General features: G+C 37.7%; 1 long non-coding RNA gene across 1 annotated transcript in view; it reads right to left on the bottom strand.

Moving 5' to 3' along the window:
• LOC134797457 (uncharacterized) overlaps positions 1 to 13432 on the bottom strand; it is a 98294-nt gene extending 84862 nt beyond the window's left edge. Inside the window, exons 1-2 of the long non-coding RNA XR_010145082.1 lie at positions 12869 to 13432; positions 11376 to 11592 (exon numbers count right to left, since the gene is read on the bottom strand). This is a non-coding gene — a long non-coding RNA (uncharacterized LOC134797457). The remainder of the gene's footprint in view (positions 1 to 11375; positions 11593 to 12868) is intronic.
• Positions 13433 to 17759: the final 4327 nt, after the last annotated feature.

Raw genomic sequence — 17759 nt, 5'->3', positions numbered from 1 at the left:
ATGCCCGTGTATTATTCACAGACAATCTCACAAAAGGGAAAACGAATACAAATTGAAACTAAACATTCATGAAATAAACAAAGAAAGGCAAAAAGGGTAATTCCTAAAGTTTCCCGACCGATTCACTACCGTCCAGTTCTAGATTAGCTTTTGGAAATGTGATTGTCAATTTTGCAGCATATACTACTTAAAGTTTATGGTCTATCGGGGTTAATCCGTCACTTGGTGTAAATGCGTATATTAAAGATATCTTCCAAGCGGAACATTTTAGAACTATTGCAAGCCTCTATGTTCGAAGTATGGTCACTTAAAAGAATCTAACTAAGGCCTTTTCCGATTTATTTTTTCAATGCAATAGAAAATAAACAACAAATATTTCCTCCACCCCATTTTCTTAAATCGAGTATATTTTCTCTGAGACGCGTACAAAGTACATTGTCGTTTGTGAATAATAGGAAGTTTATACAATACAATAAAGATCGCTCCGAATGCAATACAAACAAACGAAACGAAATGAAATGAATATCGTACATTTGTTTGTTCCTGGTTGTTCCCATTTCTTACTGATTCTGAGCGCACCGCATCGAGATTTCAGAAACTATGTTACTCTGACATTGTCTATCTACTCGTAACAAATTGTGGGTACCTGATTCAAGTAAATTCATGCGACTATAAGTTTTACATACAAAACTTCTACTCGCTCTATTTTCTTTGAAATGAGAGCGTTACTTTGATTGTATGGGAGCGGCTTTTTGGTGGCGCGCTCGTGAGACTCTTAATTCGTGTTTGTTCGTAATCAAACCATGATTAATTCTTTGATAAAGTGCTAATGTTAATATCAGGGAAAGTTGTCCAGGGGTCATTTGAACACAGACATCACGGTCACGCTCCGATACAATTTGTTCCACAATTGGAACATGTACCCCAGATTTTTTTTTATTCCACAATGGAACAGGACCATGGTGTCCCTAACACACGCCGCACAATAGAGTCGTGAGTCAAGCGCGTGCTATACTTTTAAAGTAAAGGAGAAATTTAGTTCAATCCCTTTGTGTGAACCTACAAGCTCAAACCAACCTTAACTTGTACCAAAACAGTTCAAATTAAAATGACTTTAAGATAGAACGCTAGATTGCTACTTTGCCAATTGATTTGAAAGATTATATATATTAGTTTAAGGTTTAAAATTGCTTGAATGGAAGTCTAAACTTAAACTGGTCTTAAACTGCATGATTGTGAGTTTGCCAATGGATTTGAAAGGCTATAACTATATGTATAGAGTTTGGAATATGTTGGTAGGGATGGAGAAAGTAGTCGTGCCCTTTGTCGGGACACTCGGGACTCGAACCTACGACCCGGCGATCTTGATGGATGGTTGATGTGGTTAAGTACACTCGGCAGTAGATGTAAATAAACAAGAGGTTGAAAGGATCAGTAGGTAATATGTATTTATTACCTACTTCATTATATATAAACTTATTTTGAATGAGAATTTCGTTTCAGTGAATAGTGGAAAATTATACAAAAGTGCTTGCACTCTACGCACATATTTGCCTATTAGGCTGCCTATCCACTGAGACGCGGAGATGAGAGGAGGCGTGCGGGAATTAAACAGTAATTGTGATTTGTGATCCACCTCTCTTCTCCGCTCCGCTGGATTACAAACAATGTTATCGAATGATTTCCACACGTCTCCGATCAGTTCCGCATCTCAGCCTCAATGGGAAGGCAGCTTTAGCTACAACCTTTGCTAGGCACAGGCTTCGTCTCAATGCGTACAGAATTTGGGCAATAGTACACTTTAGTAGATTTTTTTTTCTGAAAAATAATTATTTAATATTTCTTAAATGACTCCAGAAAGACTCCAATCAATCTGGAAACCACGCTTTACCAGTCAGTTCTAATTATTAGTATTTAGTAGGTAGGTTGCTTTACCAGTCACTTCTAATTATTAGTATTTAGTAGGTAGGTTGCTTTACCAGTCAGTTCTAATTATTAGTATTTAGTAGGTAGGTTGCTTTACCAGTCACTTCTAATTATTAGTATTTAGTAGGTAGGTTGCTTTACCAGTCAGTTCTAATTATTAGTATTTAGTAGGTAGGTTGCTTTACCAGTCACTTCTAATTATTAGTATTTAGTAGGTAGGTTGCTTTACCAGTCAGTTCTAATTATTAGTATTTAGTAGGTAGGTTGCTTTACCAGTCACTTCTAATTATTAGTATTTAGTAGGTAGGTTGCTTTACCAGTCAGTTCTAATTATTAGTATTTAGTAGGTAGGTTGCTTTACCAGTCAGTTCTAATTATTAATATTTAGTAGGTAGGTTGCTTTACCAGTCACTTCTAATTATTAGTATTTAGTAGGTAGGTTGCTTTACCAGTCAGTTCTAATTATTAATATTTAGTAGGTAGGTTGCTTTACCAGTCACTTCTAATTATTAGTATTTAGTAGGTAGGTTGCTTTACCAGTCACTTCTAATTATTAGTCTTTAGTAGGTAGGTTGCTTTACCAGTCACTTCTAATTATTAGTATTTAGTAGGTAGGTTGCTTTACCAGTCACTTCTAATTATTAGTATTTAGTAGGTAGGTTGCTTTACCAGTCAGTTCTAATTATTAGTATTTAGTAGGTAGGTTGCTTTACCAGTCAGTTCTAATTATTAGTATTTAGTAGGTAGGTTGCTTTACCAGTCAGTTCTAATTATTAATATTTAGTAGGTAGGTTGCTTTACCAGTCACTTCTAATTATTAGTATTTAGTAGGTAGGTTGCTTTACCAGTCAGTTCTAATTATTAGTATTTAGTAGGTAGGTTGCTTTACCAGTCACTTCTAATTATTAGTATTTAGTAGGTAGGTTGCTTTACCAGTCAGTTCTAATTATTAGTATTTAGTAGGTAGGTTGCTTTACCAGTCACTTCTAATTATTAGTATTTAGTAGGTAGGTTGCTTTACCAGTCAGTTCTAATTATTAGTATTTAGTAGGTAGGTTGCTTTACCAGTCAGTTCTAATTATTAGTATTTAGTAGGTAGGTTGCTTTACCAGTCACTTCTAATTATTAGTATTTAGTAGGTAGGTTGCTTTACCAGTCAGTTCTAATTATTAGTATTTAGTAGGTAGGTTGCTTTACCAGTCACTTCTAATTATTAGTATTTAGTAGGTAGGTTGCTTTACCAGTCAGTTCTAATTATTAGTATTTAGTAGGTAGGTTGCTTTACCAGTCAGTTCTAATTATTAGTATTTAGTAGGTAGGTTGCTTTACCAGTCACTTCTAATTATTAGTATTTAGTAGGTAGGTTGCTTTACCAGTCAGTTCTATTTAGTTTAGTTGCTTTTCGCTTTTACTTATTGAATGGTAATGCCGTCATGTTCAAGCTGATACCGTTCATTCGTTCAGAAAATGACGTTTGCTTTATCTTTGTCATTATCGACGCGATAAACCGTGTACCATATCACCATTATCATAACGATTGACGCCTGATCAGCCATCGGGGTAGCAGTTAACTTTTATGTGCGTTTACGATACTTGCTCGACTAGATGTCTGACTCCGGCCATATGAGCTTAATAAGGCGTACATTTTGCGAAGCGACATTTTTGAATGACGGTAAACCAGCGGTAAACCCACAAAGCGTTAGAGCTAGCCGCCTCCATCGCCATGCTTACTTGAAATTACGTTCTCAATTGAAAACGACATTTTGAAATGACATGGACACGAACATTCATGTACTTAGGTATCTATGTCTGGTAAAAATGATTGTTGCTAAAAATTGTTTAATAGGTACGACAAAGACGTATACAAAGAAAACAGAGTGAGAAGAAGTTTTGTAGGTATGTAAGACTTCTAACTCACACTTTGTAGGTAAGTATTGCAAAGAATACTAGTAGGTACCAGATGGATATACCGGGTGTGGCCTGTAACATGAGCAAAAAATTAAACTGTAGGCTGTACTCCTCATACTGACCAACATCATTTCAGCGACTTTTAAAAATAACTTGGGGTTTGATTTTTAATACACTTTAAAGTTTATTCTAAGACGCAATGTATTGCGAATTTTGTTATGTTTAAGGTGTGACAAGCAACGTCAATCACAATGATATGGCGTGGCGATGGCGTCCATTGAAAATAATATTTATTTTGTATGAAAAATAGGGAGTCTAAATACTTCATAATTTTTAAAAGTTGTAGAACAAAAGTGTCACCGTTTGAGGAGTACAATCTATGTTTTAATTATTTGCTCGTGTTACAGGCCACACCGTGTATATATGCATGTAGATAAGTACAAGTACCTATGTATATGAATAAAAGCATGTCAAATTTCATGTTAGGTATTTTATAATGTTGTATTAAAATGTAAGCGTAACTTCGATTGTATGGCGGCGGCGTAGTTTTCCTTTATAGAATCACCAGGTGTAGATACCCGTCTTGTCTTGTATTAATGTACTCCGTAGTAGGTCACATCGGCGATCCCGGACAGGATGCGCGTAACGGTACCAGTAGCAGGCGCCATCTGCTGCCGCCGTCTTTTTGCAATATCGCCTACAATATATCTCTAAAGAGCTATTGCCTCAATAACCAGCGTAAGGCTGCCTGTCCACTGGAGCGGAGCAGGGCAAGGAGCGGTGTGCGAGATTAAAATCCACCAATAGTATTGCATAAAAGGGGTCATCCATTAATTATATCACACAAAATTTCGATTTTTTAGACCTTCTCCCCCCTTGTCACACTTTTTCATAGGAAAAAGATAGAGGTCGTTAATTAATACATAGGTACTGTCACACATGGCTAGATCATAGAGGCTACTTTGCAAGACTAAATCAATTACCTACCTATCTTTTGTCTTCTGCCATAATACAGCTGGTTCGTCGGCGAGTATTCGGTAAGCAACAAGCAATAGGAACTTGGGTCGACGCAGGCGCCGCTTTTTTCACAAGGAAACCGTTTTTGCGTCCCTGCGAAGTTCACACGGGTGACAGACACTAAGAGACACAAAAGACGAGGTCTACATTTCCGTTCTTGCTATGACGGATCATAACTAGGGTTGCCAGATGGTCGGGATTTGGCGGGATTCTCCCGATTTTTAGCATGTGTTCCCGATTTCCGACAAAGTGAAAATTGTCCCGAAAAACAGCTTCAATTAAGTTATAAAACAATAATTTCAAGTTCCGAACTGTCGTCGAGCGAGCGAGCTGACGTAGTGATTAAGGTAAAATATCGTTGTTTTTAATACAATTACTTTAATTTGAATGTATTTTTTTTTCCGACTTAAGTCCCAAAATCCCGAAAGATTGATCTTGTTTCCCGATAATAGCGCCTTTCGATCTGGCAACCCTAAACATAACGCGGGGACACGATTTGAGAAAATGATAAAAACTTTCACTACGCTACGAAATCGATGATGTTATTTAAAAAGATAGGTACGAGTATATGTATTTAAATGAACGTTAAATATGACTATTTATATCAATAGTTATATTTAACGTTCGTGACATAAATACTAACATAACGTTTAGTATTTATGTCAATTTTACCACCCAACATTAGGCAACAACTCAAAATGTACATGCAGATTACTTTGCCACTCGAGTGGATATAATGCAACTTGGGTATTAGGTACTCGTAAGATTTTGAAAAATAAAGAGAGCCTTTACGAACTGGTGTGGTGCAAACCATGTTTTCCTTGCGGAGAAAATGGAAATTTCTCATCGGTTTTTAAAAAACAAAGAGAACATAGGAGCTGTTGTTATAAAAACATGTTTTCTTTGTTTTTCCTTGCATAATATATCTCATTAACTGCTACCTTTATGCCTCAGCCAAAACGCCTCCAGGCTAACCATCCCTACAACCTCCTCCAGGAAGCAACATCGTTGATTACCTTACCACATGTAATTACTTCTTTTGTCAAACGAGTTTCATTTCGGCAATTACCCGTATAATACCCGCAACCCCTTTGATGAGCCCCTTTAACCTGGTTAATTAACTCGTTTACTCTTCTGACGTTTCTTATGTATAAGATAATTATAATTTATGTAAGGTAATTTTGCAACGTCTTGCTACCGCGCTGCGGGTATATATTTCTTATCTGTTTATATGGGGATTTTTGATTCTAGATACGACATAATAACTATACCTATCTATATGTAGGCCCACATAAAAAAGAAAGTTCTAATTTACTTATATTAGTACCTCAATGGCTCTCTTTCACAAGTCAATATGACATCTACAGTGACGTCATATATGGTGACATGAAAAATTTCATAGCAACATTTATAAATACCTACAGCTAATACCTGGGTAAACATGACGTCATTTACATACGCCAATTACTTAAAATCAGTTACCTCTCAAGTAAAAGCCACAAGAATGATGATGAAAAAACAGACAGCTCATATATTATTCAACATAAATGATTTCCCCAAATGACCACAGTTCAAAAAACTTCTGGATCGGATACCTTTATTCGTCCAGTGACATCACAATTTCCTGCCTCCGGGGCGAGGGACCAATATCATAACATTGATGCTAATAAGTATTCGTTTTGTTTACCTTTTCCGTATGAAGAACAAGGATTTTGTGTTGACCTATTTTCTGCTTAAGAGAAATGGACGACCGCTTCTCCATACGAAGGTAGTCCCTATTTTCCTCGTATTTTTGAGCTCATAACTCTTAAACAATTTAAAAATCGAAATATGTAAAACTAATAACAGTAATAACCCTCAATTTCTATCAAACTATGCTCAAATATTCTTGAAGTGCTTACTACCGTCATACTATTAAAGTACCTGGTCAATATTTGTTTTGTGGGTAATTTTTAAGTTTTTGGGTTACAGTTTTTTTTTATAAAGAATGTTGGAATGAATTAATATTGGAAAAATGTTGTACTTGTACAGAAATGTGGAGGCCATACGTTGTTAGGATGGAATTATATTGAACCCAATTCAATAATTTGATCAATAATTCATCAATTGTTTGCGGCAGATATTATTTTTTCGTGCTAACACAAACATGTGATCTGAGGCACTGTTATTTATGGAATGGGGAGTTAATTAACAGAATGGAAATTGTACAACAACATTCAAACCAAATATTAATTACTTACTTATCGTAAAATAACGTATTTTGAACGAGAAACGTATAATTCTGCACTCTTTTTAGAACTACAACGACCCACTTTCAGAGCATGCAATCCTCCATTCTCAAACTTGTCAACAAACAGGTACATATTATTATAACAAAGTAATCTTCTCGCTAAATAAACAAAACGACTACCTATAACCATTTTAGCACCATAATGCGCTCCGTGCAACCGTGTTACATCAAAACGAGTGTCGTGAACTTCCGCCGCGCCGCGCCGTTTCATGATGATAAGCCATTTTTCTTAAGTGGGAAGTGTCGCTGTTCTTCTAGCTTAGCAAACACATATAAACCAGTATACATAAATATGTAGGTATTTTTTATGATATATAAGGCAAACGAGCAGACAAATCGCCTGATAGTAAGCGATCACGTGAAAGGTGCCTTGCCGGTTTTTTTCGACGGGAGTACGCTCTTTTCTTGAAAATTTGATTGTCGTATCGGTCCGGAAATACCGCAGTTCATTCCACAGTTTTGCTATGCGAGCCAGGAAATTTCTGGAGAAACGCACAGTTTAAGTGTTTGTACTTACTACTTAGGTAAATATGTAGGTACCTCTCTAGTAGGAATTATTTATTCGGCTTACCTCTGTAACCCGAAACCTCTCTAAGATAAGACGAACAAAAGCCTATAAGAATCTCTCTAAATTGATAGGTACCCTTTATAAGAAAAAACTCGTTATCACGAACTTTTTGGCATTTCCCTTGTTATTCGTGCTAAAGTTGAACCACGCTAAGTTTTCATGTCAATGGAGCTTATATGCACGCATGGAATATTTATGCATTCCTACTGCCAAGTCTGTGCCAAGTTAGCGTGACCAGAGTTTAGCTCGCCGAGGCAACTGCTCTTAAACAATACGAACAACACCCTGCTCAGCTTCTTATCTCCGGGTTAATGCGCCACAATCTGTGCCTGCACACTGCATTCGATAACAGAACAAATACTCACCAACCACCCCCACTTTACCCCTAACACAATCCCGAACCCACCCTAAAAGAGCTCAACACACACTGGCAAGCGTATTAGTCGACTAGTTTAGCTAGAACTTTGCTTGTACACGGATCACAACGCGTGTAAATGTCATGTAGAATTGGCCAATGTATTTAACGATTTAAGCCCGCTTGACGGTTCAGTTATGGGCATTTTGCTTAACCAATTTTTATAATCCATGGCTTTTGTTCAGCTACAGAAAAAGAAAACTTATTCGCAAGAAATAAAGTTTGATTTTAGTTAGTTTAAAGAAGAGTGGTTTGGGAAAATGTGATGCGCGTTATAAATTACGCCTTCTGGTTCGGTTAACCGATTACGCCGAATTTACGGGTGCACGGCGCGTAATGTTATATGTAATATAAAAAGAAAACAGGGTTCGGTTTTGTTATGGGAAATAAATTGAGTGCTTATGTCCCGTTTTTAACCACGATTTTGGCATGTTTAAGTATTCTGGCAGTTTATTGCGGACCATTAAATAAAGGTAGCCGAAATAAAGGAACTATAAAAAGTTAATGGTTTCAGAAAGTGGTCTTAATATTATTACCTATGTTATTCCTGGTTATCCGGTACAAAATTACCAAGGAATTTGTTCTTCATTGAATATACCTAGGTGAGTAGGTATGTACTTATAATATAACGTGCAAGTACAGAACCTAATGGCGTGAGTTTAAGTAGGTAATGCCTTAAGGCGTAAGGGCGGGTGTGATGTGACTAGCGTTTTATCCGAGCGTAGGTACGCGTAAGCGCGTGTAAGCTCGTATAGGAACCTTAGCCTAGACCAAATGTACTTACGGAAATGTAACGCACGTGTAAGCTCGTACTCGTGCCGCCGAAATGACCGTATACGCGTAGAAAAAACTGCCTACAAAAAGTTGCCTTTCCGTGCGAGAACACAATTTATGGAAAAATCTGAACCCAATTTAGCTACGAATTATCAACCTTCAGATTCTATAAATGAACCCGAATGAAATATTAACATTACAGTGCTTCGAAGCAATTTACTTCAACCCCTGCCAATGAAAAACAGATCTTCTCACCAAGACATAAGATTGAATTTGCAGAAGTCATGACAGGAGTAATGAAAGTTGGTCAAACATTTGATGAAAATTGAATCTTACTGTCATTTGTTTAACGTTAAAAATGCTTCGTATTCTGTATGGGGAGGTTTAAGTAACTGCTATGACGACAAAGAGTTTTTGGGTGAATTTTTAGTGAAAACGGTTCAAAGGAATATTGAAGCGCCGGAGAGTGGGGGGGGTAATTGGGACACTCTTGTCTCAGAAATATTACGTTGTCAGAAAAATCAAGGGATGTTTTAATAGAAAATGTGTTCGTGTCCTCTTTAAATATAAGTTTGTGGTTCGTGTACAAATATACGTATCTGCTAATCAAACTTGTCAGTAGAACAAGTCACTTTCAAAAACGATTATTGCTGCCTTTAGGTAGGTACTTCTTCTCATTCGCATGTCGAGACCTTTCTGAGCCTAAATTCGATGTGTTTATGTTTTTCCATCGAGGAGTTCCTTCGGCTACCTTCCGACTGCATCATCACATCAGCTCCATGTTATCAACATTGATGATGATGATTGACATTTCTCGGGTCTCGATAGTAATTCGGGGGTAAATCGGGGGATAGTAAGTTACTATCCAAATTTTATCTAAATCCGTTCAGCAAATTAAGCGTGAAGAGGTAACAGACAGAGAGACAGACACTGATTTACAGAGACATAGGTAGTAACTTTCGCATTTATTAAATTAGTAGAAATGTAATACACTCAAGAGCAATACATTTGAGTCATTTTGCACAGAAGTATCCATTTAAACGACCAGTTTGCATTGCCCCTGAGTGTTTTTGAAATTAAAAAGACTGTTCATGTAAATATCAAACTTTCCTCCTTCTTTTGTTCCCTTTATAATTTACAACATCCATTTTTCTAAAGAATACCGCCATTTCCCGCGGCGACCATTTTTGTGGCCTGCAAGCCTGCAATTTCACTAATTACGTCCAGTAATGCATCCTTTTGTGCACTTTTGCGTGCTGCATTGTTACATTTGATGCAGGCATTTTTGGTCATGATACGACTACAAAGAGGAAGTGGGTTTTTTAGCAAATTGGCTAAGTATATAGCTAGCTAGTATTTTATGCCTCGGTTGCACACGCACTCATATATGTCACTTTAGGTAAGTCAATAAAACAGTCGCGTTCGTAGAATTTCGATATTTAACGCACTGGCAGTGAATGTGTGTCCCCCCCCCCCACCACGCATTTTAGGAAAAAGCCAAAAGATTACCTTTACCCCTACAGTTATGACCATTTTAGAATCCAAGTTGGCGGACATGTAACGTAGTGGCATGGCACCAGTCACCAGTGACCGACAGGAACCTTTATTCGACACTTACTTTTTATCCAAGAAAATAAGGGTGGGAAGCCGATTTCTTGATACGGCAACACTGTGCAGTAGGGAAGCAGCTAGCCACCCTTATTTTCTATGATAAAATGTAAAAGTGACGGATATAGGATCCTGTCGGTCACCGGTGCCACTGCGTTACCTAGGTTAGTTACTCTTTACTGCATTAAAGACCAAGCAGTCTTATCACTGGATCGATCTCTTCCCGTCAACATTTAGGCAGTGGCTGATTTAATATAGACAACTTGTAACCCAGAAGTACTCGCTTACCAAATATTTGATACCACGTAACGTATCCATTAAACTATTACGAGTGCATTAGGGTGCCACAAGCTGCACAAAACTGATCCTTAAGTCCTAGCTGTAATAAGGGTGAGTTTCTCTTTACATTGTGATATAAGTAATCAAGTTAGGGGCGTAATTTGGAATATTTACTTTGTTTATGATTGAACGATCAAACCGAAATTATATTGCTACAGAAATAGGTTTTCCATGCTCTCTTGAACAGAAAGCTATGATTTGTTTGCATTCATTTATTCAATTATAATTGAGTAGTAGGTAAATGTAAAATAAATGCAGGGGTGGAAAGTCCCTAAGGACAACAAATTAAAGAAGACTTGAAGGAGTTGAAATTATTAATGATAATGATTTACAATTGTATTTGCAGAAAAGCGTATCAGAGTATATGCTCCAAAAGTATCTACCCTTCCCTAATAGCTAAACAAAAACAGATGTATATATAGGTATATAAAACAATAACACTGTTTCAGACACTTTTGTACGCGAACTCTCGAAATATATCTTTATTTGAAAAAGTAATCCAGGGTGGCACTATGGCAGATACTTTTGACTAGGGATGTACCGACTAGTCGCCGACTAGTCGGGAAAGCCGACTATCCGGCCACATTTGTAGTCGGCGATTAGTCGGCGACTAGTCGGCAAAAATGGCCGATTAGTCGGCACTTTATTAGTGAAAGAAAACGGAAAAAAAAAGAAATCAACAGTCAATATTTGCCATATGTTTTATGTATATTTTACCAAAATACCTATTCAGGGTGCAGACGAAAACTTTTGTTCATAATAAAAAAAAAAATCAAATCAAAAATGTCTTTATTGCAAGATTATGGTACATTTACAATAGTAAAGTAAAGTAAAGATGTTACAATGTTTATCAGAACACATAATCTACCCGTCAGAGCATGCAATAGGTTCATCTCCTTCATCTCTTCAGTACTGAATAATACCTAGCATTTTTACATTTAGATTAGAATTTAGAGAGAATTATTACATGAGATCATTAAAATTATAATCAAAATATTCATTTAGATTATAAAAACTTGCTTTTATGAGTATGTTCTTTAATGTAGTTTTAAATGTTGTTCCTGACATCATTTTAATGTAGTTTGGCAAAAGATTGTATATTTTAATACTAGTGTAATACATCCCTTTACGTACCATTGTCAACTTTGAGTCAGGAACTTGTAAGTTGAGTAAATACTTATTTCTAACAGGCCTGTTTGTTTGTTTAACATGAAATTCAGAGGCGTTGTTTTTGATAAAAATACAGCATTGCCAAATGTAAATACTAGTTAGGGTTAGTAAACCTTGGGTCTTGAATATATTCCGACATGAATCGTCGTCTCTCAATCCAAAAATAATTCTAACACATCTCTTTTGTAGGATGAAAGTTGATGAGGCATTTACAGAGTTTCCCCAGTAAATGATACCATAGTTTAGAATGCAATAGATATAACCATAGTATGCTAAAGTCGCAGTTTTTGTGGTTGATACATTTACAAGTACTTGCAGTCCATAACAGAATTTTCTTATTTTACTATTAACCATGATGACTTACGGCTCCGAAACGTGGTCTTTCACTATCGGCCTCATCTCAAAACTTAAAGTCGCTCAACGAGCTATGGAGAGGGCTATGCTCGGAGTTTCTCTACGTGATCGAATCAGAAATGAGGAGATCCGTAGACGAACTAAAGTCACCGACATAGCCCACCGGATTAGCAAGCTGAAGTGGCAATGGGCAGGCCACATTGCACGCAGAGAAGATGGCCGATGGGGTCGAAAAGTGCTCGAGTGGAGACCACGGACTAGCAAGCGCAGCGTAGGACGTCCACCCACAAGATGGACAGACGATCTTGTTAAGGTCGCCGGAAGACGCTGGATGCGGGTCGCTTCCAACCGGCACGTATGGAGGTCCAAGGGGGAGGCCTATGTTCAGCAGTGGACGTCTTATGGCTGAGATGATGATGATGATGATGACTATTAACCATCTCAATGTGTTGTTTCCAATTCAGATGACTATCAATTACGTTTGACCAAAGACGATTACGTTTGAAATAATTGACCGTTTGATCGTTATCGTATGGTGGGCTGGTGTTTTCCTCTACAGGTCGATCTCAACTGATTCTCGTGTAATTTCATGGCCAAGTTCTATAGTTAAATGATTTTATTATTATTCAGTTTTTGTTTTTTTTTTTAATGGTGGAGCCATGGGGAACTGTTAATATTATTGCAAAATTTAGAGACTTATAAACAGGGCACGTTGCTCGTAAAGACGCTGACCACAGGGGATGGGTTCTTAACTGGCGACTACGTACGGGAAATAGAGCCTTGGAAATACCTCCTACAAGTTGTACTGACGGTCTGCTCAGGATCGCAAAATAAAAGAAAGACAGAAATTGAACGAGGATTCTTGTGATAGGTCTTTGAACCTGTAGAGAATACCTTTTATCCAAGCTAATATGATGAATAGCGCAACCAAAGGAGCAAAACTATTGTTTTTCACCTGAAATTATACGAAACTAATGACCTGGCCGACTAGCCGACTAGTCGGCCGACTAATCGGCCAATCGAGCGCCGATTAGTCGGCTAGTCGGCTAGTCGGCCAAATCAATAGTCGGTACATCACTACTTTTGACACGTTTCCATTCTCTACTATTGCTGCTGACTGTACTTAATGTAGTAGGTACATGCAACAAATGTACCTAGTACGTATTAAATAGGTACAATAATGAAGATTCACCTATGTATATACCGTCATTGGAAAAATAATATATATAAGTACGCGGGAATAAGATCAACAATTGAATGAGTATTCGAACGGTGCGGTGCGGTGCGGCTGATATGCGAAATATACCTAACATTTATTCATACAAAGTCAATAACGTATTTCCCTGAAATTGGTTGATGTTTGCTCAATGTTTCTTTATTTGTACAGGATAATTGGAAATGTGAACTCCTTTTAATTTCACAGAAAGAGCACAGCAGAATGTAGGAACCTGTTCGCAAGAAAATGGAATAGAACCTCCGCAGAGACTGGCAGCTTATAATTTTACCTATAAAAAAGTTAGCGTATGTCTTTTGTTTTTTTTGCTTGTCAAATTTTATACTCATTTTTCCACAATAGAAGATTAAACATCTTATTTTATAAACTGGAGTTTTTCACTACTATAAACCCGTTAGACCCGTAAACATGGTCCACACGAACCGGGTGTAAATAAAGGAACCAGAATTTATTGAAGGACCGAAGGGAAATACCTATAAATTACCAATTTGTCACTGAGGATGTTATGACTGCCGAGGCTGTGATGATGAAATTCACCGGGACATCGGAATCCGCCAGTGTTGAGTGTGTTAGGATTTATTATTAGGACCAGCACTCGTTATTAAGGTAGTGTAAATAGGTAGGATTTATAGTGTACTCCAGGTTAGTGAATATTTTATTATAAAGTGTACCTATTTGGTAGTTATATGAGTCAGATTCATTTGTAATTTAGTTCGTTGTAATTATTTAAAATGTGATATTGTCAACGCAACTTCTGACCGTTAATTTGCCGTTATTCGTGTACTCCTAATCTATTCACTTGAGACTATTGTCATTTATATTTAATTTCATGTGTATTGTGGATTAATTTTATCTGTATTATTTTTAAATAGGAATTATTTTACTAGGGATTATTTTTTATTAATTGCATTATAAATTGTTTACATTCAAGGTGTACGTACACCAGCTTCCCAAAAATGGTTGACGAAAAGGATTTAGTTCGCAAAAGAGGCAGTTATAAAGGTCAACTCACCTTATTTACTACATACCTAGGCAAAGTGAAGGAGTCGTCATTAACTCAAACTGAAGCTAGTCAATTGCAGTTGCGTATAGGTAAGATTGAGGCATTGTATGCACTTTATGATGATGTACAGACACAGTTAGAGTGCAACAGTGAAAGTTTAGATGCACATATGACAGAGCGAGATGAGTTCCAAAATAGCTACTTCTCTGTACTATCGCGGGCCCAGGATATGCTCAACAATTTTAATAAAAAACGTGACGAGTTTGAGTCATGTAGTAATCGTGGGTCGCGAAGTGGTGCGAATCGTAAACTGGTTAAGCTGCCAACTATTCAGTTACCGAAATTTCAGGGTTCATACGAGAATTGGCTAGGCTTCAGAGATACTTTCACAAGTCTGATCCATTCTAACGATGATATCGATAACATTAATAAATTCCATTATTTAAGAGCATCGTTGGAAGGATCTGCGGCGTTGGTTATTAATTCTATTGAGTTTTCTGGGAGCAATTATGAGGTGGCGTGGACACTCTTGTGTGAGCGGTACGATAACAAGAGGTTGTTATTACAAAACCATGTATCTGCTTTATTTAACATCGAGCCGATCATCAAGGAGTCGTCCGTGCATTTAAAACGTATTATTGACCACGTAAACAAAAATCTGAGATGCTTAGAATCCCTAGGTGAGCCTGTCAAACATTGGGATACGCTCCTTATTCACATTATTAGCAACAAATTAGACGCTACGACATTTCGTGAGTGGGAGGAACATAAAGGAAGCTTTGATAAGACTGTGCCTATTTCATTTGATAATTTTATCACTTTTATGCGTAATCGTGCAGACTTGATTGAAACCTTAGAGTTATCGAGCGCATCAGGCGCCGGTCAATCTAGTCAGCCGGCTAAAATCGCATCTAAACATAGGGTTTTGCTTTCTACTCAACCCACTGAACACTGTGTCACTTCTCAGTCTCAGTTATGTCCGAAATGTAATGGTGAGCATAGCTTAAATAACTGCTCTCAGTTTCTCGCGTTAAGCAATATCGAGCGGCTTAACTTGCTGCCGAATTATAAAGTTTGTTTTAATTGCTTCCGACGAGATCACTATGCAAATCATTGCAAGAAGGCAGGTTGTGGAATATGCAAGCGCAAGCATAATTCACTCGTTCATGTCACAGAGCATACGCAAACAACGGAATCAAGCTCGTGCGAGCGGCCTGCGTCGCCGGCATCAACGGCGTCGGCGCCGGCTGCCGCCTCTGTTCCTGCATTATCGGCTCGCATGCGAGTCACAACTCCACATTCGAATGCATCTGAACCAGACGTCGGACTACTAACAACTGCATTGATTAAAGTATATGGGCATGACAATCGCGAGATCATAGCCAGAGCAGTTTTAGATAATGGTAGCGCGTCTTGTTTTGTGACTGAGAAGATGTGTCGGCAGTTAAATTTACATACTAATCGTGTAAATAAATCGGTTACAGGCATAAACAAATTAAAGTCTCACGTAGGTAAAATGTGCCAGGTGCCAATTAAATCGTTGGATGACACCTACTCGACTTATTTAAATTGTTCTGTTTTGCCATCAATATCTGACGAAATGCCTTATCAAAAGATGGAGATATCACGAATGAATATTCCGTCTAGCATCCGTTTAGCTGACCCTAACTTTTATAAGCCATCCGAGGTTGATATCTTGATTGGGGCTGACCATTTTTGGAACTTGTTAGGGTCGCATAAAATTGAATTAAGCGATGGACAGACGATACTATTTGAGACTAAATTAGGGTATATAGTCGCAGGCCCAACAAACAGCGGTCAAGTATCGGCTCCTTCGCGAATTAATTGTTATTTTACGAATGTCACCTCTTGCGCTAGTAATAGATTGCTTGACGATGAGACTCGAACCCAACTCACGCGGTTCCAGCAGCCTGCCAAGGCCTGCACCAAACAATCTCATCATTCCTCGAACAGGAAATTAGTTAGAAAGCATTTCACTACTAGGATTTTCACTAGGCAAGAAGACTAAATATTCTCTTAAATGTAAATTTAAAGTTAAAGAAAAACCCTAGTGTTCTGAGATTTTACTTATTACAATAGCAACTAATTAGCACAGCTATTATTACTTACGTTTTTAAATATGTAAACTCGTTTGTGTACCTACTTTGGCTCTTAGTAGACTAAGACTTAAAAAAGTGCTATATAGGCATTTTTCGTATGTGTTCGTACTATGTATATAGGTACTATCTACTGCTAGCAGGTGACTTAACCAGTATTATTTAGTATTTACTTGCTAGCATTAATTACTCATTATTTAAGTTATATACTGTACATCATTTATGGATGGATGCAGTGAGTCTTAAACTTATTTATCAAAGCGCAGCTGTGATTCGCAAGCTAATGCTGCAGCAATGATGACATTATTATTTTCTAATGTTAGTTCTGCGTGTCCTCCTTTACATTGGAGTTTCATGGGAAGCTGGGGTAAAGTCAACCACATTTTATTTAAGGAGTGCTGGGTATTGTAACATAATGTTTATCGTCGATGACCTCAACACTGGTTTGGTTGCCACTTCCCACTGATTTGAATTTCGTCCCACCCAGAAGAATTGCTGCCATTTATTTCAAGAATGCTGCAAGGCTGCTGCTACCACTCCATCGGTGACCGCCCTCTTTCGTCAGTGTCGGTTCATGACCTCGAGGAGTACGCTACATTGGCCAGTCTATTAGCGTTGAACAATTGTGACAGCAGTCAAATCAAGCAGGAAGCATTGGAATCTTCCACCAGAGCCTGAGTGATACACACTCAAGCGTTGCAACTTGACGCCGTTATGCTCTTAGAAGAGAAGATACCTCTTCAGTAACTCGGCGATCTGCTGTTATGATGTACTTGCATCCTGGGTTGAGCAGTTTGGGTTGAAAGGCAAGCTTTCAACGCCCGGGGGCATGTTCGCAAGAAAATGGAATAGAACCTCCGCAGAGACTGGCAGCTTATAATTTTACCTATAAAAAAGTTAGCGTATGTCTTTTGTTTTTTTTGCTTGTCAAATTTTATACTCATTTTTCCACAATAGAAGATTAAACATCTTATTTTATAAACTGGAGTTTTTCACTACTATAAACCCGTTAGACCCGTAAACAGAACCTAATGTG

This window comes from Cydia splendana, chromosome 15, assembly GCF_910591565.1.
Source record: "Cydia splendana chromosome 15, ilCydSple1.2, whole genome shotgun sequence".
Classification (NCBI taxonomy): Eukaryota; Metazoa; Arthropoda; class Insecta; order Lepidoptera; family Tortricidae; genus Cydia; species Cydia splendana.
Note: the sequence above shows the minus strand (reverse complement) of the source record. Positions and strands in the feature narration are given on the sequence as shown.